The 17,549-nt window shown below is 42.7% G+C and overlaps 55 non-coding genes across 55 annotated transcripts; all 55 read right to left on the bottom strand.

Annotated features, from left to right (window-relative positions):
• Nucleotides 1-171: 171 nt before the first annotated feature.
• On the bottom strand, nucleotides 172-290 carry LOC126613448 (5S ribosomal RNA). The gene has a single exon (XR_007619986.1). It is a non-coding gene; the product is annotated as a 5S ribosomal RNA (ribosomal RNA).
• A 197-nt stretch (nucleotides 291-487) lies between these two features.
• On the bottom strand, nucleotides 488-606 carry LOC126613465 (5S ribosomal RNA). The gene has a single exon (XR_007620002.1). It is a non-coding gene; the product is annotated as a 5S ribosomal RNA (ribosomal RNA).
• Nucleotides 607-806: 200 nt separating this feature from the next.
• LOC126613476 (5S ribosomal RNA) lies at nucleotides 807-925 on the bottom strand. The gene has a single exon (XR_007620013.1). It is a non-coding gene; the product is annotated as a 5S ribosomal RNA (ribosomal RNA).
• A 197-nt stretch (nucleotides 926-1,122) lies between these two features.
• LOC126613488 (5S ribosomal RNA) lies at nucleotides 1,123-1,241 on the bottom strand. Its single transcript, XR_007620024.1, has one exon. It is a non-coding gene; the product is annotated as a 5S ribosomal RNA (ribosomal RNA).
• A 197-nt stretch (nucleotides 1,242-1,438) lies between these two features.
• Nucleotides 1,439-1,557, bottom strand: LOC126613499 (5S ribosomal RNA). The gene has a single exon (XR_007620035.1). It is a non-coding gene; the product is annotated as a 5S ribosomal RNA (ribosomal RNA).
• Nucleotides 1,558-1,754: 197 nt separating this feature from the next.
• LOC126613454 (5S ribosomal RNA) lies at nucleotides 1,755-1,873 on the bottom strand. The gene has a single exon (XR_007619992.1). It is a non-coding gene; the product is annotated as a 5S ribosomal RNA (ribosomal RNA).
• Nucleotides 1,874-2,070: 197 nt separating this feature from the next.
• Nucleotides 2,071-2,189, bottom strand: LOC126613456 (5S ribosomal RNA). Its single transcript, XR_007619993.1, has one exon. It is a non-coding gene; the product is annotated as a 5S ribosomal RNA (ribosomal RNA).
• Nucleotides 2,190-2,386: 197 nt separating this feature from the next.
• On the bottom strand, nucleotides 2,387-2,505 carry LOC126613457 (5S ribosomal RNA). Its single transcript, XR_007619994.1, has one exon. It is a non-coding gene; the product is annotated as a 5S ribosomal RNA (ribosomal RNA).
• Nucleotides 2,506-2,702: 197 nt separating this feature from the next.
• Nucleotides 2,703-2,821, bottom strand: LOC126613458 (5S ribosomal RNA). The gene has a single exon (XR_007619995.1). It is a non-coding gene; the product is annotated as a 5S ribosomal RNA (ribosomal RNA).
• Nucleotides 2,822-3,018: 197 nt separating this feature from the next.
• Nucleotides 3,019-3,137, bottom strand: LOC126613459 (5S ribosomal RNA). Its single transcript, XR_007619996.1, has one exon. It is a non-coding gene; the product is annotated as a 5S ribosomal RNA (ribosomal RNA).
• A 197-nt stretch (nucleotides 3,138-3,334) lies between these two features.
• LOC126613460 (5S ribosomal RNA) lies at nucleotides 3,335-3,453 on the bottom strand. Its single transcript, XR_007619997.1, has one exon. It is a non-coding gene; the product is annotated as a 5S ribosomal RNA (ribosomal RNA).
• Nucleotides 3,454-3,650: 197 nt separating this feature from the next.
• Nucleotides 3,651-3,769, bottom strand: LOC126613461 (5S ribosomal RNA). Its single transcript, XR_007619998.1, has one exon. It is a non-coding gene; the product is annotated as a 5S ribosomal RNA (ribosomal RNA).
• Nucleotides 3,770-3,966: 197 nt separating this feature from the next.
• LOC126613462 (5S ribosomal RNA) lies at nucleotides 3,967-4,085 on the bottom strand. The gene has a single exon (XR_007619999.1). It is a non-coding gene; the product is annotated as a 5S ribosomal RNA (ribosomal RNA).
• Nucleotides 4,086-4,282: 197 nt separating this feature from the next.
• LOC126613463 (5S ribosomal RNA) lies at nucleotides 4,283-4,401 on the bottom strand. Its single transcript, XR_007620000.1, has one exon. It is a non-coding gene; the product is annotated as a 5S ribosomal RNA (ribosomal RNA).
• A 197-nt stretch (nucleotides 4,402-4,598) lies between these two features.
• LOC126613464 (5S ribosomal RNA) lies at nucleotides 4,599-4,717 on the bottom strand. The gene has a single exon (XR_007620001.1). It is a non-coding gene; the product is annotated as a 5S ribosomal RNA (ribosomal RNA).
• Nucleotides 4,718-4,914: 197 nt separating this feature from the next.
• Nucleotides 4,915-5,033, bottom strand: LOC126613466 (5S ribosomal RNA). The gene has a single exon (XR_007620003.1). It is a non-coding gene; the product is annotated as a 5S ribosomal RNA (ribosomal RNA).
• A 197-nt stretch (nucleotides 5,034-5,230) lies between these two features.
• Nucleotides 5,231-5,349, bottom strand: LOC126613467 (5S ribosomal RNA). The gene has a single exon (XR_007620004.1). It is a non-coding gene; the product is annotated as a 5S ribosomal RNA (ribosomal RNA).
• Nucleotides 5,350-5,546: 197 nt separating this feature from the next.
• Nucleotides 5,547-5,665, bottom strand: LOC126613468 (5S ribosomal RNA). Its single transcript, XR_007620005.1, has one exon. It is a non-coding gene; the product is annotated as a 5S ribosomal RNA (ribosomal RNA).
• A 197-nt stretch (nucleotides 5,666-5,862) lies between these two features.
• LOC126613469 (5S ribosomal RNA) lies at nucleotides 5,863-5,981 on the bottom strand. Its single transcript, XR_007620006.1, has one exon. It is a non-coding gene; the product is annotated as a 5S ribosomal RNA (ribosomal RNA).
• A 197-nt stretch (nucleotides 5,982-6,178) lies between these two features.
• LOC126613470 (5S ribosomal RNA) lies at nucleotides 6,179-6,297 on the bottom strand. The gene has a single exon (XR_007620007.1). It is a non-coding gene; the product is annotated as a 5S ribosomal RNA (ribosomal RNA).
• A 197-nt stretch (nucleotides 6,298-6,494) lies between these two features.
• Nucleotides 6,495-6,613, bottom strand: LOC126613471 (5S ribosomal RNA). The gene has a single exon (XR_007620008.1). It is a non-coding gene; the product is annotated as a 5S ribosomal RNA (ribosomal RNA).
• Nucleotides 6,614-6,810: 197 nt separating this feature from the next.
• LOC126613472 (5S ribosomal RNA) lies at nucleotides 6,811-6,929 on the bottom strand. The gene has a single exon (XR_007620009.1). It is a non-coding gene; the product is annotated as a 5S ribosomal RNA (ribosomal RNA).
• A 197-nt stretch (nucleotides 6,930-7,126) lies between these two features.
• LOC126613473 (5S ribosomal RNA) lies at nucleotides 7,127-7,245 on the bottom strand. The gene has a single exon (XR_007620010.1). It is a non-coding gene; the product is annotated as a 5S ribosomal RNA (ribosomal RNA).
• Nucleotides 7,246-7,442: 197 nt separating this feature from the next.
• On the bottom strand, nucleotides 7,443-7,561 carry LOC126613474 (5S ribosomal RNA). Its single transcript, XR_007620011.1, has one exon. It is a non-coding gene; the product is annotated as a 5S ribosomal RNA (ribosomal RNA).
• Nucleotides 7,562-7,758: 197 nt separating this feature from the next.
• LOC126613475 (5S ribosomal RNA) lies at nucleotides 7,759-7,877 on the bottom strand. Its single transcript, XR_007620012.1, has one exon. It is a non-coding gene; the product is annotated as a 5S ribosomal RNA (ribosomal RNA).
• A 197-nt stretch (nucleotides 7,878-8,074) lies between these two features.
• LOC126613477 (5S ribosomal RNA) lies at nucleotides 8,075-8,193 on the bottom strand. The gene has a single exon (XR_007620014.1). It is a non-coding gene; the product is annotated as a 5S ribosomal RNA (ribosomal RNA).
• A 197-nt stretch (nucleotides 8,194-8,390) lies between these two features.
• LOC126613478 (5S ribosomal RNA) lies at nucleotides 8,391-8,509 on the bottom strand. Its single transcript, XR_007620015.1, has one exon. It is a non-coding gene; the product is annotated as a 5S ribosomal RNA (ribosomal RNA).
• A 197-nt stretch (nucleotides 8,510-8,706) lies between these two features.
• Nucleotides 8,707-8,825, bottom strand: LOC126613479 (5S ribosomal RNA). Its single transcript, XR_007620016.1, has one exon. It is a non-coding gene; the product is annotated as a 5S ribosomal RNA (ribosomal RNA).
• Nucleotides 8,826-9,022: 197 nt separating this feature from the next.
• Nucleotides 9,023-9,141, bottom strand: LOC126613480 (5S ribosomal RNA). Its single transcript, XR_007620017.1, has one exon. It is a non-coding gene; the product is annotated as a 5S ribosomal RNA (ribosomal RNA).
• Nucleotides 9,142-9,338: 197 nt separating this feature from the next.
• Nucleotides 9,339-9,457, bottom strand: LOC126613482 (5S ribosomal RNA). Its single transcript, XR_007620018.1, has one exon. It is a non-coding gene; the product is annotated as a 5S ribosomal RNA (ribosomal RNA).
• Nucleotides 9,458-9,654: 197 nt separating this feature from the next.
• LOC126613483 (5S ribosomal RNA) lies at nucleotides 9,655-9,773 on the bottom strand. Its single transcript, XR_007620019.1, has one exon. It is a non-coding gene; the product is annotated as a 5S ribosomal RNA (ribosomal RNA).
• A 197-nt stretch (nucleotides 9,774-9,970) lies between these two features.
• Nucleotides 9,971-10,089, bottom strand: LOC126613484 (5S ribosomal RNA). Its single transcript, XR_007620020.1, has one exon. It is a non-coding gene; the product is annotated as a 5S ribosomal RNA (ribosomal RNA).
• A 197-nt stretch (nucleotides 10,090-10,286) lies between these two features.
• On the bottom strand, nucleotides 10,287-10,405 carry LOC126613485 (5S ribosomal RNA). The gene has a single exon (XR_007620021.1). It is a non-coding gene; the product is annotated as a 5S ribosomal RNA (ribosomal RNA).
• A 196-nt stretch (nucleotides 10,406-10,601) lies between these two features.
• On the bottom strand, nucleotides 10,602-10,720 carry LOC126613486 (5S ribosomal RNA). The gene has a single exon (XR_007620022.1). It is a non-coding gene; the product is annotated as a 5S ribosomal RNA (ribosomal RNA).
• Nucleotides 10,721-10,917: 197 nt separating this feature from the next.
• LOC126613487 (5S ribosomal RNA) lies at nucleotides 10,918-11,036 on the bottom strand. The gene has a single exon (XR_007620023.1). It is a non-coding gene; the product is annotated as a 5S ribosomal RNA (ribosomal RNA).
• A 197-nt stretch (nucleotides 11,037-11,233) lies between these two features.
• Nucleotides 11,234-11,352, bottom strand: LOC126613489 (5S ribosomal RNA). The gene has a single exon (XR_007620025.1). It is a non-coding gene; the product is annotated as a 5S ribosomal RNA (ribosomal RNA).
• Nucleotides 11,353-11,549: 197 nt separating this feature from the next.
• On the bottom strand, nucleotides 11,550-11,668 carry LOC126613490 (5S ribosomal RNA). The gene has a single exon (XR_007620026.1). It is a non-coding gene; the product is annotated as a 5S ribosomal RNA (ribosomal RNA).
• A 197-nt stretch (nucleotides 11,669-11,865) lies between these two features.
• Nucleotides 11,866-11,984, bottom strand: LOC126613491 (5S ribosomal RNA). The gene has a single exon (XR_007620027.1). It is a non-coding gene; the product is annotated as a 5S ribosomal RNA (ribosomal RNA).
• Nucleotides 11,985-12,181: 197 nt separating this feature from the next.
• Nucleotides 12,182-12,300, bottom strand: LOC126613492 (5S ribosomal RNA). Its single transcript, XR_007620028.1, has one exon. It is a non-coding gene; the product is annotated as a 5S ribosomal RNA (ribosomal RNA).
• A 197-nt stretch (nucleotides 12,301-12,497) lies between these two features.
• On the bottom strand, nucleotides 12,498-12,616 carry LOC126613493 (5S ribosomal RNA). The gene has a single exon (XR_007620029.1). It is a non-coding gene; the product is annotated as a 5S ribosomal RNA (ribosomal RNA).
• A 197-nt stretch (nucleotides 12,617-12,813) lies between these two features.
• Nucleotides 12,814-12,932, bottom strand: LOC126613494 (5S ribosomal RNA). The gene has a single exon (XR_007620030.1). It is a non-coding gene; the product is annotated as a 5S ribosomal RNA (ribosomal RNA).
• A 196-nt stretch (nucleotides 12,933-13,128) lies between these two features.
• On the bottom strand, nucleotides 13,129-13,247 carry LOC126613495 (5S ribosomal RNA). Its single transcript, XR_007620031.1, has one exon. It is a non-coding gene; the product is annotated as a 5S ribosomal RNA (ribosomal RNA).
• A 197-nt stretch (nucleotides 13,248-13,444) lies between these two features.
• LOC126613496 (5S ribosomal RNA) lies at nucleotides 13,445-13,563 on the bottom strand. The gene has a single exon (XR_007620032.1). It is a non-coding gene; the product is annotated as a 5S ribosomal RNA (ribosomal RNA).
• Nucleotides 13,564-13,760: 197 nt separating this feature from the next.
• On the bottom strand, nucleotides 13,761-13,879 carry LOC126613497 (5S ribosomal RNA). The gene has a single exon (XR_007620033.1). It is a non-coding gene; the product is annotated as a 5S ribosomal RNA (ribosomal RNA).
• A 197-nt stretch (nucleotides 13,880-14,076) lies between these two features.
• Nucleotides 14,077-14,195, bottom strand: LOC126613498 (5S ribosomal RNA). The gene has a single exon (XR_007620034.1). It is a non-coding gene; the product is annotated as a 5S ribosomal RNA (ribosomal RNA).
• Nucleotides 14,196-14,392: 197 nt separating this feature from the next.
• Nucleotides 14,393-14,511, bottom strand: LOC126613500 (5S ribosomal RNA). Its single transcript, XR_007620036.1, has one exon. It is a non-coding gene; the product is annotated as a 5S ribosomal RNA (ribosomal RNA).
• A 196-nt stretch (nucleotides 14,512-14,707) lies between these two features.
• On the bottom strand, nucleotides 14,708-14,826 carry LOC126613501 (5S ribosomal RNA). Its single transcript, XR_007620037.1, has one exon. It is a non-coding gene; the product is annotated as a 5S ribosomal RNA (ribosomal RNA).
• Nucleotides 14,827-15,023: 197 nt separating this feature from the next.
• Nucleotides 15,024-15,142, bottom strand: LOC126613502 (5S ribosomal RNA). Its single transcript, XR_007620038.1, has one exon. It is a non-coding gene; the product is annotated as a 5S ribosomal RNA (ribosomal RNA).
• Nucleotides 15,143-15,339: 197 nt separating this feature from the next.
• LOC126613503 (5S ribosomal RNA) lies at nucleotides 15,340-15,458 on the bottom strand. The gene has a single exon (XR_007620039.1). It is a non-coding gene; the product is annotated as a 5S ribosomal RNA (ribosomal RNA).
• Nucleotides 15,459-15,655: 197 nt separating this feature from the next.
• LOC126613504 (5S ribosomal RNA) lies at nucleotides 15,656-15,774 on the bottom strand. The gene has a single exon (XR_007620040.1). It is a non-coding gene; the product is annotated as a 5S ribosomal RNA (ribosomal RNA).
• A 197-nt stretch (nucleotides 15,775-15,971) lies between these two features.
• LOC126613449 (5S ribosomal RNA) lies at nucleotides 15,972-16,090 on the bottom strand. Its single transcript, XR_007619987.1, has one exon. It is a non-coding gene; the product is annotated as a 5S ribosomal RNA (ribosomal RNA).
• Nucleotides 16,091-16,287: 197 nt separating this feature from the next.
• On the bottom strand, nucleotides 16,288-16,406 carry LOC126613450 (5S ribosomal RNA). Its single transcript, XR_007619988.1, has one exon. It is a non-coding gene; the product is annotated as a 5S ribosomal RNA (ribosomal RNA).
• Nucleotides 16,407-16,602: 196 nt separating this feature from the next.
• Nucleotides 16,603-16,721, bottom strand: LOC126613451 (5S ribosomal RNA). Its single transcript, XR_007619989.1, has one exon. It is a non-coding gene; the product is annotated as a 5S ribosomal RNA (ribosomal RNA).
• Nucleotides 16,722-16,918: 197 nt separating this feature from the next.
• On the bottom strand, nucleotides 16,919-17,037 carry LOC126613452 (5S ribosomal RNA). The gene has a single exon (XR_007619990.1). It is a non-coding gene; the product is annotated as a 5S ribosomal RNA (ribosomal RNA).
• Nucleotides 17,038-17,234: 197 nt separating this feature from the next.
• On the bottom strand, nucleotides 17,235-17,353 carry LOC126613453 (5S ribosomal RNA). Its single transcript, XR_007619991.1, has one exon. It is a non-coding gene; the product is annotated as a 5S ribosomal RNA (ribosomal RNA).
• Between the last annotated feature and the right edge of the window lie 196 nt (nucleotides 17,354-17,549).

Raw genomic sequence — 17,549 nt, forward strand, 5'->3', positions numbered from 1 at the left:
ACCATTTCTTTGGCCGTAACCTTTACGCGTGTGAAAATCACACCGCCCCCCCAACGATCGCACGGAAATTCATAAATAAATGTTCATCACGACCGTCCCTCGAAAATTCAAAAAATATAATTAATAAATAAGCCGCTAACAATAACTACGAAAATTAAAAAAGAGGTGGGGGGGATGCAACACGAGGACTTCCCAGGAGGTCACCCATCCTAGTACTACTCTCGCCCAAACTCGCTTAACTTCGGAGTTCTGATGGGATCCGGTGCATGTGAGTTGGTATGATCGCATCCGTTATTCTATGACTTGTAATTGTATAAAACCATTTCTTTGGCCGTAACCTTTACGCGTGTGAAAATCACACCGCCCCCCAACGATCGCACGAAATTCATAAATAAATGTTCATCACGACCGTCCCTCGAAAATTCAAAAAATATAATTAATAAATAAGCCGCTAACAATAACTACGAAAATTAAAAAAGAGGTGGGGGGGATGCAACACGAGGACTTCCCAGGAGGTCACCCATCCTAGTACTACTCTCGCCCAAACTCGCTTAACTTCGGAGTTCTGATGGGATCCGGTGCATGTGAGTTGGTATGATCGCATCCGTTATTCTATGACTTGTAAATCTGTATATTAACCATTTCTTTGGCCGTAACCTTTACGCGTGTGAAAATCACACCGCCCCCCAACGATCGCACGAAATTCATAAATAAATGTTCATCACGACCGTCCCTCGAAAATTCAAAAAATATAATTAATAAATAAGCCGCTAACAATAACTACGAAAATTAAAAAAGAGGTGGGGGGGATGCAACACGAGGACTTCCCAGGAGGTCACCCATCCTAGTACTACTCTCGCCCAAACTCGCTTAACTTCGGAGTTCTGATGGGATCCGGTGCATGTGAGTTGGTATGATCGCATCCGTTATTCTATGACTTGTAATTGTATATAACCATTTCTTTGGCCGTAACCTTTACGCGTGTGAAAATCACACCGCCCCCCAACGATCGCACGAAATTCATAAATAAATGTTCATCACGACCGTCCCTCGAAAATTCAAAAAATATAATTAATAAATAAGCCGCTAACAATAACTACGAAAATTAAAAAAGAGGTGGGGGGGATGCAACACGAGGACTTCCCAGGAGGTCACCCATCCTAGTACTACTCTCGCCCAAACTCGCTTAACTTCGGAGTTCTGATGGGATCCGGTGCATGTGAGTTGGTATGATCGCATCCGTTATTCTATGACTTGTAATTGTATATAACCATTTCTTTGGCCGTAACCTTTACGCGTGTGAAAATCACACCGCCCCCCAACGATCGCACGAAATTCATAAATAAATGTTCATCACGACCGTCCCTCGAAAATTCAAAAAATATAATTAATAAATAAGCCGCTAACAATAACTACGAAAATTAAAAAAGAGGTGGGGGGGATGCAACACGAGGACTTCCCAGGAGGTCACCCATCCTAGTACTACTCTCGCCCAAACTCGCTTAACTTCGGAGTTCTGATGGGATCCGGTGCATGTGAGTTGGTATGATCGCATCCGTTATTCTATGACTTGTAATTGTATATAACCATTTCTTTGGCCGTAACCTTTACGCGTGTGAAAATCACACCGCCCCCCAACGATCGCACGAAATTCATAAATAAATGTTCATCACGACCGTCCCTCGAAAATTCAAAAAATATAATTAATAAATAAGCCGCTAACAATAACTACGAAAATTAAAAAAGAGGTGGGGGGGATGCAACACGAGGACTTCCCAGGAGGTCACCCATCCTAGTACTACTCTCGCCCAAACTCGCTTAACTTCGGAGTTCTGATGGGATCCGGTGCATGTGAGTTGGTATGATCGCATCCGTTATTCTATGACTTGTAATTGTATATAACCATTTCTTTGGCCGTAACCTTTACGCGTGTGAAAATCACACCGCCCCCCAACGATCGCACGAAATTCATAAATAAATGTTCATCACGACCGTCCCTCGAAAATTCAAAAAATATAATTAATAAATAAGCCGCTAACAATAACTACGAAAATTAAAAAAGAGGTGGGGGGGATGCAACACGAGGACTTCCCAGGAGGTCACCCATCCTAGTACTACTCTCGCCCAAACTCGCTTAACTTCGGAGTTCTGATGGGATCCGGTGCATGTGAGTTGGTATGATCGCATCCGTTATTCTATGACTTGTAATTGTATATAACCATTTCTTTGGCCGTAACCTTTACGCGTGTGAAAATCACACCGCCCCCCAACGATCGCACGAAATTCATAAATAAATGTTCATCACGACCGTCCCTCGAAAATTCAAAAAATATAATTAATAAATAAGCCGCTAACAATAACTACGAAAATTAAAAAAGAGGTGGGGGGGATGCAACACGAGGACTTCCCAGGAGGTCACCCATCCTAGTACTACTCTCGCCCAAACTCGCTTAACTTCGGAGTTCTGATGGGATCCGGTGCATGTGAGTTGGTATGATCGCATCCGTTATTCTATGACTTGTAATTGTATATAACCATTTCTTTGGCCGTAACCTTTACGCGTGTGAAAATCACACCGCCCCCCAACGATCGCACGAAATTCATAAATAAATGTTCATCACGACCGTCCCTCGAAAATTCAAAAAATATAATTAATAAATAAGCCGCTAACAATAACTACGAAAATTAAAAAAGAGGTGGGGGGGATGCAACACGAGGACTTCCCAGGAGGTCACCCATCCTAGTACTACTCTCGCCCAAACTCGCTTAACTTCGGAGTTCTGATGGGATCCGGTGCATGTGAGTTGGTATGATCGCATCCGTTATTCTATGACTTGTAATTGTATATAACCATTTCTTTGGCCGTAACCTTTACGCGTGTGAAAATCACACCGCCCCCCAACGATCGCACGAAATTCATAAATAAATGTTCATCACGACCGTCCCTCGAAAATTCAAAAAATATAATTAATAAATAAGCCGCTAACAATAACTACGAAAATTAAAAAAGAGGTGGGGGGGATGCAACACGAGGACTTCCCAGGAGGTCACCCATCCTAGTACTACTCTCGCCCAAACTCGCTTAACTTCGGAGTTCTGATGGGATCCGGTGCATGTGAGTTGGTATGATCGCATCCGTTATTCTATGACTTGTAATTGTATATAACCATTTCTTTGGCCGTAACCTTTACGCGTGTGAAAATCACACCGCCCCCCAACGATCGCACGAAATTCATAAATAAATGTTCATCACGACCGTCCCTCGAAAATTCAAAAAATATAATTAATAAATAAGCCGCTAACAATAACTACGAAAATTAAAAAAGAGGTGGGGGGGATGCAACACGAGGACTTCCCAGGAGGTCACCCATCCTAGTACTACTCTCGCCCAAACTCGCTTAACTTCGGAGTTCTGATGGGATCCGGTGCATGTGAGTTGGTATGATCGCATCCGTTATTCTATGACTTGTAATTGTATATAACCATTTCTTTGGCCGTAACCTTTACGCGTGTGAAAATCACACCGCCCCCCAACGATCGCACGAAATTCATAAATAAATGTTCATCACGACCGTCCCTCGAAAATTCAAAAAATATAATTAATAAATAAGCCGCTAACAATAACTACGAAAATTAAAAAAGAGGTGGGGGGGATGCAACACGAGGACTTCCCAGGAGGTCACCCATCCTAGTACTACTCTCGCCCAAACTCGCTTAACTTCGGAGTTCTGATGGGATCCGGTGCATGTGAGTTGGTATGATCGCATCCGTTATTCTATGACTTGTAATTGTATATAACCATTTCTTTGGCCGTAACCTTTACGCGTGTGAAAATCACACCGCCCCCCAACGATCGCACGAAATTCATAAATAAATGTTCATCACGACCGTCCCTCGAAAATTCAAAAAATATAATTAATAAATAAGCCGCTAACAATAACTACGAAAATTAAAAAAGAGGTGGGGGGGATGCAACACGAGGACTTCCCAGGAGGTCACCCATCCTAGTACTACTCTCGCCCAAACTCGCTTAACTTCGGAGTTCTGATGGGATCCGGTGCATGTGAGTTGGTATGATCGCATCCGTTATTCTATGACTTGTAATTGTATATAACCATTTCTTTGGCCGTAACCTTTACGCGTGTGAAAATCACACCGCCCCCCAACGATCGCACGAAATTCATAAATAAATGTTCATCACGACCGTCCCTCGAAAATTCAAAAAATATAATTAATAAATAAGCCGCTAACAATAACTACGAAAATTAAAAAAGAGGTGGGGGGGATGCAACACGAGGACTTCCCAGGAGGTCACCCATCCTAGTACTACTCTCGCCCAAACTCGCTTAACTTCGGAGTTCTGATGGGATCCGGTGCATGTGAGTTGGTATGATCGCATCCGTTATTCTATGACTTGTAATTGTATATAACCATTTCTTTGGCCGTAACCTTTACGCGTGTGAAAATCACACCGCCCCCCAACGATCGCACGAAATTCATAAATAAATGTTCATCACGACCGTCCCTCGAAAATTCAAAAAATATAATTAATAAATAAGCCGCTAACAATAACTACGAAAATTAAAAAAGAGGTGGGGGGGATGCAACACGAGGACTTCCCAGGAGGTCACCCATCCTAGTACTACTCTCGCCCAAACTCGCTTAACTTCGGAGTTCTGATGGGATCCGGTGCATGTGAGTTGGTATGATCGCATCCGTTATTCTATGACTTGTAATTGTATATAACCATTTCTTTGGCCGTAACCTTTACGCGTGTGAAAATCACACCGCCCCCCAACGATCGCACGAAATTCATAAATAAATGTTCATCACGACCGTCCCTCGAAAATTCAAAAAATATAATTAATAAATAAGCCGCTAACAATAACTACGAAAATTAAAAAAGAGGTGGGGGGGATGCAACACGAGGACTTCCCAGGAGGTCACCCATCCTAGTACTACTCTCGCCCAAACTCGCTTAACTTCGGAGTTCTGATGGGATCCGGTGCATGTGAGTTGGTATGATCGCATCCGTTATTCTATGACTTGTAATTGTATATAACCATTTCTTTGGCCGTAACCTTTACGCGTGTGAAAATCACACCGCCCCCCAACGATCGCACGAAATTCATAAATAAATGTTCATCACGACCGTCCCTCGAAAATTCAAAAAATATAATTAATAAATAAGCCGCTAACAATAACTACGAAAATTAAAAAAGAGGTGGGGGGGATGCAACACGAGGACTTCCCAGGAGGTCACCCATCCTAGTACTACTCTCGCCCAAACTCGCTTAACTTCGGAGTTCTGATGGGATCCGGTGCATGTGAGTTGGTATGATCGCATCCGTTATTCTATGACTTGTAATTGTATATAACCATTTCTTTGGCCGTAACCTTTACGCGTGTGAAAATCACACCGCCCCCCAACGATCGCACGAAATTCATAAATAAATGTTCATCACGACCGTCCCTCGAAAATTCAAAAAATATAATTAATAAATAAGCCGCTAACAATAACTACGAAAATTAAAAAAGAGGTGGGGGGGATGCAACACGAGGACTTCCCAGGAGGTCACCCATCCTAGTACTACTCTCGCCCAAACTCGCTTAACTTCGGAGTTCTGATGGGATCCGGTGCATGTGAGTTGGTATGATCGCATCCGTTATTCTATGACTTGTAATTGTATATAACCATTTCTTTGGCCGTAACCTTTACGCGTGTGAAAATCACACCGCCCCCCAACGATCGCACGAAATTCATAAATAAATGTTCATCACGACCGTCCCTCGAAAATTCAAAAAATATAATTAATAAATAAGCCGCTAACAATAACTACGAAAATTAAAAAAGAGGTGGGGGGGATGCAACACGAGGACTTCCCAGGAGGTCACCCATCCTAGTACTACTCTCGCCCAAACTCGCTTAACTTCGGAGTTCTGATGGGATCCGGTGCATGTGAGTTGGTATGATCGCATCCGTTATTCTATGACTTGTAATTGTATATAACCATTTCTTTGGCCGTAACCTTTACGCGTGTGAAAATCACACCGCCCCCCAACGATCGCACGAAATTCATAAATAAATGTTCATCACGACCGTCCCTCGAAAATTCAAAAAATATAATTAATAAATAAGCCGCTAACAATAACTACGAAAATTAAAAAAGAGGTGGGGGGGATGCAACACGAGGACTTCCCAGGAGGTCACCCATCCTAGTACTACTCTCGCCCAAACTCGCTTAACTTCGGAGTTCTGATGGGATCCGGTGCATGTGAGTTGGTATGATCGCATCCGTTATTCTATGACTTGTAATTGTATATAACCATTTCTTTGGCCGTAACCTTTACGCGTGTGAAAATCACACCGCCCCCCAACGATCGCACGAAATTCATAAATAAATGTTCATCACGACCGTCCCTCGAAAATTCAAAAAATATAATTAATAAATAAGCCGCTAACAATAACTACGAAAATTAAAAAAGAGGTGGGGGGGATGCAACACGAGGACTTCCCAGGAGGTCACCCATCCTAGTACTACTCTCGCCCAAACTCGCTTAACTTCGGAGTTCTGATGGGATCCGGTGCATGTGAGTTGGTATGATCGCATCCGTTATTCTATGACTTGTAATTGTATATAACCATTTCTTTGGCCGTAACCTTTACGCGTGTGAAAATCACACCGCCCCCCAACGATCGCACGAAATTCATAAATAAATGTTCATCACGACCGTCCCTCGAAAATTCAAAAAATATAATTAATAAATAAGCCGCTAACAATAACTACGAAAATTAAAAAAGAGGTGGGGGGGATGCAACACGAGGACTTCCCAGGAGGTCACCCATCCTAGTACTACTCTCGCCCAAACTCGCTTAACTTCGGAGTTCTGATGGGATCCGGTGCATGTGAGTTGGTATGATCGCATCCGTTATTCTATGACTTGTAATTGTATATAACCATTTCTTTGGCCGTAACCTTTACGCGTGTGAAAATCACACCGCCCCCCAACGATCGCACGAAATTCATAAATAAATGTTCATCACGACCGTCCCTCGAAAATTCAAAAAATATAATTAATAAATAAGCCGCTAACAATAACTACGAAAATTAAAAAAGAGGTGGGGGGGATGCAACACGAGGACTTCCCAGGAGGTCACCCATCCTAGTACTACTCTCGCCCAAACTCGCTTAACTTCGGAGTTCTGATGGGATCCGGTGCATGTGAGTTGGTATGATCGCATCCGTTATTCTATGACTTGTAATTGTATATAACCATTTCTTTGGCCGTAACCTTTACGCGTGTGAAAATCACACCGCCCCCCAACGATCGCACGAAATTCATAAATAAATGTTCATCACGACCGTCCCTCGAAAATTCAAAAAATATAATTAATAAATAAGCCGCTAACAATAACTACGAAAATTAAAAAAGAGGTGGGGGGGATGCAACACGAGGACTTCCCAGGAGGTCACCCATCCTAGTACTACTCTCGCCCAAACTCGCTTAACTTCGGAGTTCTGATGGGATCCGGTGCATGTGAGTTGGTATGATCGCATCCGTTATTCTATGACTTGTAATTGTATATAACCATTTCTTTGGCCGTAACCTTTACGCGTGTGAAAATCACACCGCCCCCCAACGATCGCACGAAATTCATAAATAAATGTTCATCACGACCGTCCCTCGAAAATTCAAAAAATATAATTAATAAATAAGCCGCTAACAATAACTACGAAAATTAAAAAAGAGGTGGGGGGGATGCAACACGAGGACTTCCCAGGAGGTCACCCATCCTAGTACTACTCTCGCCCAAACTCGCTTAACTTCGGAGTTCTGATGGGATCCGGTGCATGTGAGTTGGTATGATCGCATCCGTTATTCTATGACTTGTAATTGTATATAACCATTTCTTTGGCCGTAACCTTTACGCGTGTGAAAATCACACCGCCCCCCAACGATCGCACGAAATTCATAAATAAATGTTCATCACGACCGTCCCTCGAAAATTCAAAAAATATAATTAATAAATAAGCCGCTAACAATAACTACGAAAATTAAAAAAGAGGTGGGGGGGATGCAACACGAGGACTTCCCAGGAGGTCACCCATCCTAGTACTACTCTCGCCCAAACTCGCTTAACTTCGGAGTTCTGATGGGATCCGGTGCATGTGAGTTGGTATGATCGCATCCGTTATTCTATGACTTGTAATTGTATATAACCATTTCTTTGGCCGTAACCTTTACGCGTGTGAAAATCACACCGCCCCCCAACGATCGCACGAAATTCATAAATAAATGTTCATCACGACCGTCCCTCGAAAATTCAAAAAATATAATTAATAAATAAGCCGCTAACAATAACTACGAAAATTAAAAAAGAGGTGGGGGGGATGCAACACGAGGACTTCCCAGGAGGTCACCCATCCTAGTACTACTCTCGCCCAAACTCGCTTAACTTCGGAGTTCTGATGGGATCCGGTGCATGTGAGTTGGTATGATCGCATCCGTTATTCTATGACTTGTAATTGTATATAACCATTTCTTTGGCCGTAACCTTTACGCGTGTGAAAATCACACCGCCCCCCAACGATCGCACGAAATTCATAAATAAATGTTCATCACGACCGTCCCTCGAAAATTCAAAAAATATAATTAATAAATAAGCCGCTAACAATAACTACGAAAATTAAAAAAGAGGTGGGGGGGATGCAACACGAGGACTTCCCAGGAGGTCACCCATCCTAGTACTACTCTCGCCCAAACTCGCTTAACTTCGGAGTTCTGATGGGATCCGGTGCATGTGAGTTGGTATGATCGCATCCGTTATTCTATGACTTGTAATTGTATATAACCATTTCTTTGGCCGTAACCTTTACGCGTGTGAAAATCACACCGCCCCCCAACGATCGCACGAAATTCATAAATAAATGTTCATCACGACCGTCCCTCGAAAATTCAAAAAATATAATTAATAAATAAGCCGCTAACAATAACTACGAAAATTAAAAAAGAGGTGGGGGGGATGCAACACGAGGACTTCCCAGGAGGTCACCCATCCTAGTACTACTCTCGCCCAAACTCGCTTAACTTCGGAGTTCTGATGGGATCCGGTGCATGTGAGTTGGTATGATCGCATCCGTTATTCTATGACTTGTAATTGTATATAACCATTTCTTTGGCCGTAACCTTTACGCGTGTGAAAATCACACCGCCCCCCAACGATCGCACGAAATTCATAAATAAATGTTCATCACGACCGTCCCTCGAAAATTCAAAAAATATAATTAATAAATAAGCCGCTAACAATAACTACGAAAATTAAAAAAGAGGTGGGGGGGATGCAACACGAGGACTTCCCAGGAGGTCACCCATCCTAGTACTACTCTCGCCCAAACTCGCTTAACTTCGGAGTTCTGATGGGATCCGGTGCATGTGAGTTGGTATGATCGCATCCGTTATTCTATGACTTGTAATTGTATATAACCATTTCTTTGGCCGTAACCTTTACGCGTGTGAAAATCACACCGCCCCCCAACGATCGCACGAAATTCATAAATAAATGTTCATCACGACCGTCCCTCGAAAATTCAAAAAATATAATTAATAAATAAGCCGCTAACAATAACTACGAAAATTAAAAAAGAGGTGGGGGGGATGCAACACGAGGACTTCCCAGGAGGTCACCCATCCTAGTACTACTCTCGCCCAAACTCGCTTAACTTCGGAGTTCTGATGGGATCCGGTGCATGTGAGTTGGTATGATCGCATCCGTTATTCTATGACTTGTAATTGTATATAACCATTTCTTTGGCCGTAACCTTTACGCGTGTGAAAATCACACCGCCCCCCAACGATCGCACGAAATTCATAAATAAATGTTCATCACGACCGTCCCTCGAAAATTCAAAAAATATAATTAATAAATAAGCCGCTAACAATAACTACGAAAATTAAAAAAGAGGTGGGGGGGATGCAACACGAGGACTTCCCAGGAGGTCACCCATCCTAGTACTACTCTCGCCCAAACTCGCTTAACTTCGGAGTTCTGATGGGATCCGGTGCATGTGAGTTGGTATGATCGCATCCGTTATTCTATGACTTGTAATTGTATATAACCATTTCTTTGGCCGTAACCTTTACGCGTGTGAAAATCACACCGCCCCCCAACGATCGCACGAAATTCATAAATAAATGTTCATCACGACCGTCCCTCGAAAATTCAAAAAATATAATTAATAAATAAGCCGCTAACAATAACTACGAAAATTAAAAAAGAGGTGGGGGGGATGCAACACGAGGACTTCCCAGGAGGTCACCCATCCTAGTACTACTCTCGCCCAAACTCGCTTAACTTCGGAGTTCTGATGGGATCCGGTGCATGTGAGTTGGTATGATCGCATCCGTTATTCTATGACTTGTAATTGTATATAACCATTTCTTTGGCCGTAACCTTTACGCGTGTGAAAATCACACCGCCCCCCAACGATCGCACGAAATTCATAAATAAATGTTCATCACGACCGTCCCTCGAAAATTCAAAAAATATAATTAATAAATAAGCCGCTAACAATAACTACGAAAATTAAAAAGAGGTGGGGGGGATGCAACACGAGGACTTCCCAGGAGGTCACCCATCCTAGTACTACTCTCGCCCAAACTCGCTTAACTTCGGAGTTCTGATGGGATCCGGTGCATGTGAGTTGGTATGATCGCATCCGTTATTCTATGACTTGTAATTGTATATAACCATTTCTTTGGCCGTAACCTTTACGCGTGTGAAAATCACACCGCCCCCCAACGATCGCACGAAATTCATAAATAAATGTTCATCACGACCGTCCCTCGAAAATTCAAAAAATATAATTAATAAATAAGCCGCTAACAATAACTACGAAAATTAAAAAAGAGGTGGGGGGGATGCAACACGAGGACTTCCCAGGAGGTCACCCATCCTAGTACTACTCTCGCCCAAACTCGCTTAACTTCGGAGTTCTGATGGGATCCGGTGCATGTGAGTTGGTATGATCGCATCCGTTATTCTATGACTTGTAATTGTATATAACCATTTCTTTGGCCGTAACCTTTACGCGTGTGAAAATCACACCGCCCCCCAACGATCGCACGAAATTCATAAATAAATGTTCATCACGACCGTCCCTCGAAAATTCAAAAAATATAATTAATAAATAAGCCGCTAACAATAACTACGAAAATTAAAAAAGAGGTGGGGGGGATGCAACACGAGGACTTCCCAGGAGGTCACCCATCCTAGTACTACTCTCGCCCAAACTCGCTTAACTTCGGAGTTCTGATGGGATCCGGTGCATGTGAGTTGGTATGATCGCATCCGTTATTCTATGACTTGTAATTGTATATAACCATTTCTTTGGCCGTAACCTTTACGCGTGTGAAAATCACACCGCCCCCCAACGATCGCACGAAATTCATAAATAAATGTTCATCACGACCGTCCCTCGAAAATTCAAAAAATATAATTAATAAATAAGCCGCTAACAATAACTACGAAAATTAAAAAAGAGGTGGGGGGGATGCAACACGAGGACTTCCCAGGAGGTCACCCATCCTAGTACTACTCTCGCCCAAACTCGCTTAACTTCGGAGTTCTGATGGGATCCGGTGCATGTGAGTTGGTATGATCGCATCCGTTATTCTATGACTTGTAATTGTATATAACCATTTCTTTGGCCGTAACCTTTACGCGTGTGAAAATCACACCGCCCCCCAACGATCGCACGAAATTCATAAATAAATGTTCATCACGACCGTCCCTCGAAAATTCAAAAAATATAATTAATAAATAAGCCGCTAACAATAACTACGAAAATTAAAAAAGAGGTGGGGGGGATGCAACACGAGGACTTCCCAGGAGGTCACCCATCCTAGTACTACTCTCGCCCAAACTCGCTTAACTTCGGAGTTCTGATGGGATCCGGTGCATGTGAGTTGGTATGATCGCATCCGTTATTCTATGACTTGTAATTGTATATAACCATTTCTTTGGCCGTAACCTTTACGCGTGTGAAAATCACACCGCCCCCCAACGATCGCACGAAATTCATAAATAAATGTTCATCACGACCGTCCCTCGAAAATTCAAAAAATATAATTAATAAATAAGCCGCTAACAATAACTACGAAAATTAAAAAAGAGGTGGGGGGGATGCAACACGAGGACTTCCCAGGAGGTCACCCATCCTAGTACTACTCTCGCCCAAACTCGCTTAACTTCGGAGTTCTGATGGGATCCGGTGCATGTGAGTTGGTATGATCGCATCCGTTATTCTATGACTTGTAATTGTATATAACCATTTCTTTGGCCGTAACCTTTACGCGTGTGAAAATCACACCGCCCCCCAACGATCGCACGAAATTCATAAATAAATGTTCATCACGACCGTCCCTCGAAAATTCAAAAAATATAATTAATAAATAAGCCGCTAACAATAACTACGAAAATTAAAAAAGAGGTGGGGGGGATGCAACACGAGGACTTCCCAGGAGGTCACCCATCCTAGTACTACTCTCGCCCAAACTCGCTTAACTTCGGAGTTCTGATGGGATCCGGTGCATGTGAGTTGGTATGATCGCATCCGTTATTCTATGACTTGTAATTGTATATAACCATTTCTTTGGCCGTAACCTTTACGCGTGTGAAAATCACACCGCCCCCCAACGATCGCACGAAATTCATAAATAAATGTTCATCACGACCGTCCCTCGAAAATTCAAAAAATATAATTAATAAATAAGCCGCTAACAATAACTACGAAAATTAAAAAAGAGGTGGGGGGGATGCAACACGAGGACTTCCCAGGAGGTCACCCATCCTAGTACTACTCTCGCCCAAACTCGCTTAACTTCGGAGTTCTGATGGGATCCGGTGCATGTGAGTTGGTATGATCGCATCCGTTATTCTATGACTTGTAATTGTATATAACCATTTCTTTGGCCGTAACCTTTACGCGTGTGAAAATCACACCGCCCCCCAACGATCGCACGAAATTCATAAATAAATGTTCATCACGACCGTCCCTCGAAAATTCAAAAAATATAATTAATAAATAAGCCGCTAACAATAACTACGAAAATTAAAAAGAGGTGGGGGGGATGCAACACGAGGACTTCCCAGGAGGTCACCCATCCTAGTACTACTCTCGCCCAAACTCGCTTAACTTCGGAGTTCTGATGGGATCCGGTGCATGTGAGTTGGTATGATCGCATCCGTTATTCTATGACTTGTAATTGTATATAACCATTTCTTTGGCCGTAACCTTTACGCGTGTGAAAATCACACCGCCCCCCAACGATCGCACGAAATTCATAAATAAATGTTCATCACGACCGTCCCTCGAAAATTCAAAAAATATAATTAATAAATAAGCCGCTAACAATAACTACGAAAATTAAAAAAGAGGTGGGGGGGATGCAACACGAGGACTTCCCAGGAGGTCACCCATCCTAGTACTACTCTCGCCCAAACTCGCTTAACTTCGGAGTTCTGATGGGATCCGGTGCATGTGAGTTGGTATGATCGCATCCGTTATTCTATGACTTGTAATTGTATATAACCATTTCTTTGGCCGTAACCTTTACGCGTGTGAAAATCACACCGCCCCCCAACGATCGCACGAAATTCATAAATAAATGTTCATCACGACCGTCCCTCGAAAATTCAAAAAATATAATTAATAAATAAGCCGCTAACAATAACTACGAAAATTAAAAAAGAGGTGGGGGGGATGCAACACGAGGACTTCCCAGGAGGTCACCCATCCTAGTACTACTCTCGCCCAAACTCGCTTAACTTCGGAGTTCTGATGGGATCCGGTGCATGTGAGTTGGTATGATCGCATCCGTTATTCTATGACTTGTAATTGTATATAACCATTTCTTTGGCCGTAACCTTTACGCGTGTGAAAATCACACCGCCCCCCAACGATCGCACGAAATTCATAAATAAATGTTCATCACGACCGTCCCTCGAAAATTCAAAAAATATAATTAATAAATAAGCCGCTAACAATAACTACGAAAATTAAAAAAGAGGTGGGGGGGATGCAACACGAGGACTTCCCAGGAGGTCACCCATCCTAGTACTACTCTCGCCCAAACTCGCTTAACTTCGGAGTTCTGATGGGATCCGGTGCATGTGAGTTGGTATGATCGCATCCGTTATTCTATGACTTGTAATTGTATATAACCATTTCTTTGGCCGTAACCTTTACGCGTGTGAAAATCACACCGCCCCCCAACGATCGCACGAAATTCATAAATAAATGTTCATCACGACCGTCCCTCGAAAATTCAAAAAATATAATTAATAAATAAGCCGCTAACAATAACTACGAAAATTAAAAAAGAGGTGGGGGGGATGCAACACGAGGACTTCCCAGGAGGTCACCCATCCTAGTACTACTCTCGCCCAAACTCGCTTAACTTCGGAGTTCTGATGGGATCCGGTGCATGTGAGTTGGTATGATCGCATCCGTTATTCTATGACTTGTAATTGTATATAACCATTTCTTTGGCCGTAACCTTTACGCGTGTGAAAATCACACCGCCCCCCAACGATCGCACGAAATTCATAAATAAATGTTCATCACGACCGTCCCTCGAAAATTCAAAAAATATAATTAATAAATAAGCCGCTAACAATAACTACGAAAATTAAAAAGAGGTGGGGGGGATGCAACACGAGGACTTCCCAGGAGGTCACCCATCCTAGTACTACTCTCGCCCAAACTCGCTTAACTTCGGAGTTCTGATGGGATCCGGTGCATGTGAGTTGGTATGATCGCATCCGTTATTCTATGACTTGTAATTGTATATAACCATTTCTTTGGCCGTAACCTTTACGCGTGTGAAAATCACACCGCCCCCCAACGATCGCACGAAATTCATAAATAAATGTTCATCACGACCGTCCCTCGAAAATTCAAAAAATATAATTAATAAATAAGCCGCTAACAATAACTACGAAAATTAAAAAAGAGGTGGGGGGGATGCAACACGAGGACTTCCCAGGAGGTCACCCATCCTAGTACTACTCTCGCCCAAACTCGCTTAACTTCGGAGTTCTGATGGGATCCGGTGCATGTGAGTTGGTATGATCGCATCCGTTATTCTATGACTTGTAATTGTATATAACCATTTCTTTGGCCGTAACCTTTACGCGTGTGAAAATCACACCGCCCCCCAACGATCGCACGAAATTCATAAATAAATGTTCATCACGACCGTCCCTCGAAAATTCAAAAAATATAATTAATAAATAAGCCGCTAACAATAACTACGAAAATTAAAAAAGAGGTGGGGGGGATGCAACACGAGGACTTCCCAGGAGGTCACCCATCCTAGTACTACTCTCGCCCAAACTCGCTTAACTTCGGAGTTCTGATGGGATCCGGTGCATGTGAGTTGGTATGATCGCATCCGTTATTCTATGACTTGTAATTGTATATAACCATTTCTTTGGCCGTAACCTTTACGCGTGTGAAAATCACACCGCCCCCCAACGATCGCACGAAATTCATAAATAAATGTTCATCACGACCGTCCCTCGAAAATTCAAAAAATATAATTAATAAATAAGCCGCTAACAATAACTACGAAAATTAAAAAAGAGGTGGGGGGGATGCAACACGAGGACTTCCCAGGAGGTCACCCATCCTAGTACTACTCTCGCCCAAACTCGCTTAACTTCGGAGTTCTGATGGGATCCGGTGCATGTGAGTTGGTATGATCGCATCCGTTATTCTATGACTTGTAATTGTATATAACCATTTCTTTGGCCGTAACCTTTACGCGTGTGAAAATCACACCGCCCCCCAACGATCGCACGAAATTCATAAATAAATGTTCATCACGACCGTCCCTCGAAAATTCAAAAAATATAATTAATAAATAAGCCGCTAACAATAACTACGAAAATTAAAAAAGAGGTGGGGGGGATGCAACACGAGGACTTCCCAGGAGGTCACCCATCCTAGTACTACTCTCGCCCAAACTCGCTTAACTTCGGAGTTCTGATGGGATCCGGTGCATGTGAGTTGGTATGATCGCATCCGTTATTCTATGACTTGTAATTGTATATAACCATTTCTTTGGCCGTAACCTTTACGCGTGTGAAAATCACACCGCCCCCCAACGATCGCACGAAATTCATAAATAAATGTTCATCACGACCGTCCCTCGAAAATTCAAAAAATATAATTAATAAATAAGCCGCTAACAATAACTACGAAAATTAAAAAAGAGGTGGGGGGGATGCAACACGAGGACTTCCCAGGAGGTCACCCATCCTAGTACTACTCTCGCCCAAACTCGCTTAACTTCGGAGTTCTGATGGGATCCGGTGCATGTGAGTTGGTATGATCGCATCCGTTATTCTATGACTTGTAATTGTATATAACCATTTCTTTGGCCGTAACCTTTACGCGTGTGAAAATCACACCGCCCCCCAACGATCGCACGAAATTCATAAATAAATGTTCATCACGACCGTCCCTCGAAAATTCAAAAAATATAATTAATAAATAAGCCGCTAACAATAACTACGAAAATTTAAAAGAGGTGGGGGGGATGCAACACGAGGACTTCCCAGGAGGTCACCCATCCTAGTACTACTCTCGCCCAAACTCGCTTAACTTCGGAGTTCTGATGGGATCCGGTGCATGTGAGTTGGTATGATCGCATCCGTTATTCTATGACTTGTAATTGTATATAACCATTTCTTTGGCCGTAACCTTTACGCGTGTGAAAATCACACCGCCCCCCAACGATCGCACGAAATTCATAAATAAATGTTCATCACGACCGTCCCTCGAAAATTCAAAAAATATAATTAATAAATAAGCCGCTAACAATAACTACGAAAATTAAAAAAGAGGTGGGGGGGATGCAACACGAGGACTTCCCAGGAGGTCACCCATCCTAGTACTACTCTCGCCCAAACTCGCTTAACTTCGGAGTTCTGATGGGATCCGGTGCATGTGAGTTGGTATGATCGCATCCGTTATTCTATGACTTGTAATTGTATATAACCATTTCTTTGGCCGTAACCTTTACGCGTGTGAAAATCACACCGCCCCCCAACGATCGCACGAAATTCATAAATAAATGTTCATCACGACCGTCCCTCGAAAATTCAAAAAATATAATTAATAAATAAGCCGCTAACAATAACTACGAAAATTAAAAAAGAGGTGGGGGGGATGCAACACGAGGACTTCCCAGGAGGTCACCCATCCTAGTACTACTCTCGCCCAAACTCGCTTAACTTCGGAGTTCTGATGGGATCCGGTGCATGTGAGTTGGTATGATCGCATCCGTTATTCTATGACTTGTAATTGTATATAACCATTCTTTGGCCGTAACCTTTACGCGTGTGAAAATCACACCGCCCCCCAACGATCGCACGAAATTCATAAATAAATGTTCATCACGACCGTCCCTCGAAAATTCAAAAAATATAATTAATAAATAAGCCGCTAACAATAACTACGAAAATTAAAAAGAGGTGGGGG

This window comes from Malus sylvestris, assembly GCF_916048215.2.
Source record: "Malus sylvestris chromosome 4 unlocalized genomic scaffold, drMalSylv7.2 SUPER_4_unloc_8, whole genome shotgun sequence".
Lineage (NCBI taxonomy): Eukaryota > Viridiplantae > Streptophyta > Magnoliopsida > Rosales > Rosaceae > Malus > Malus sylvestris.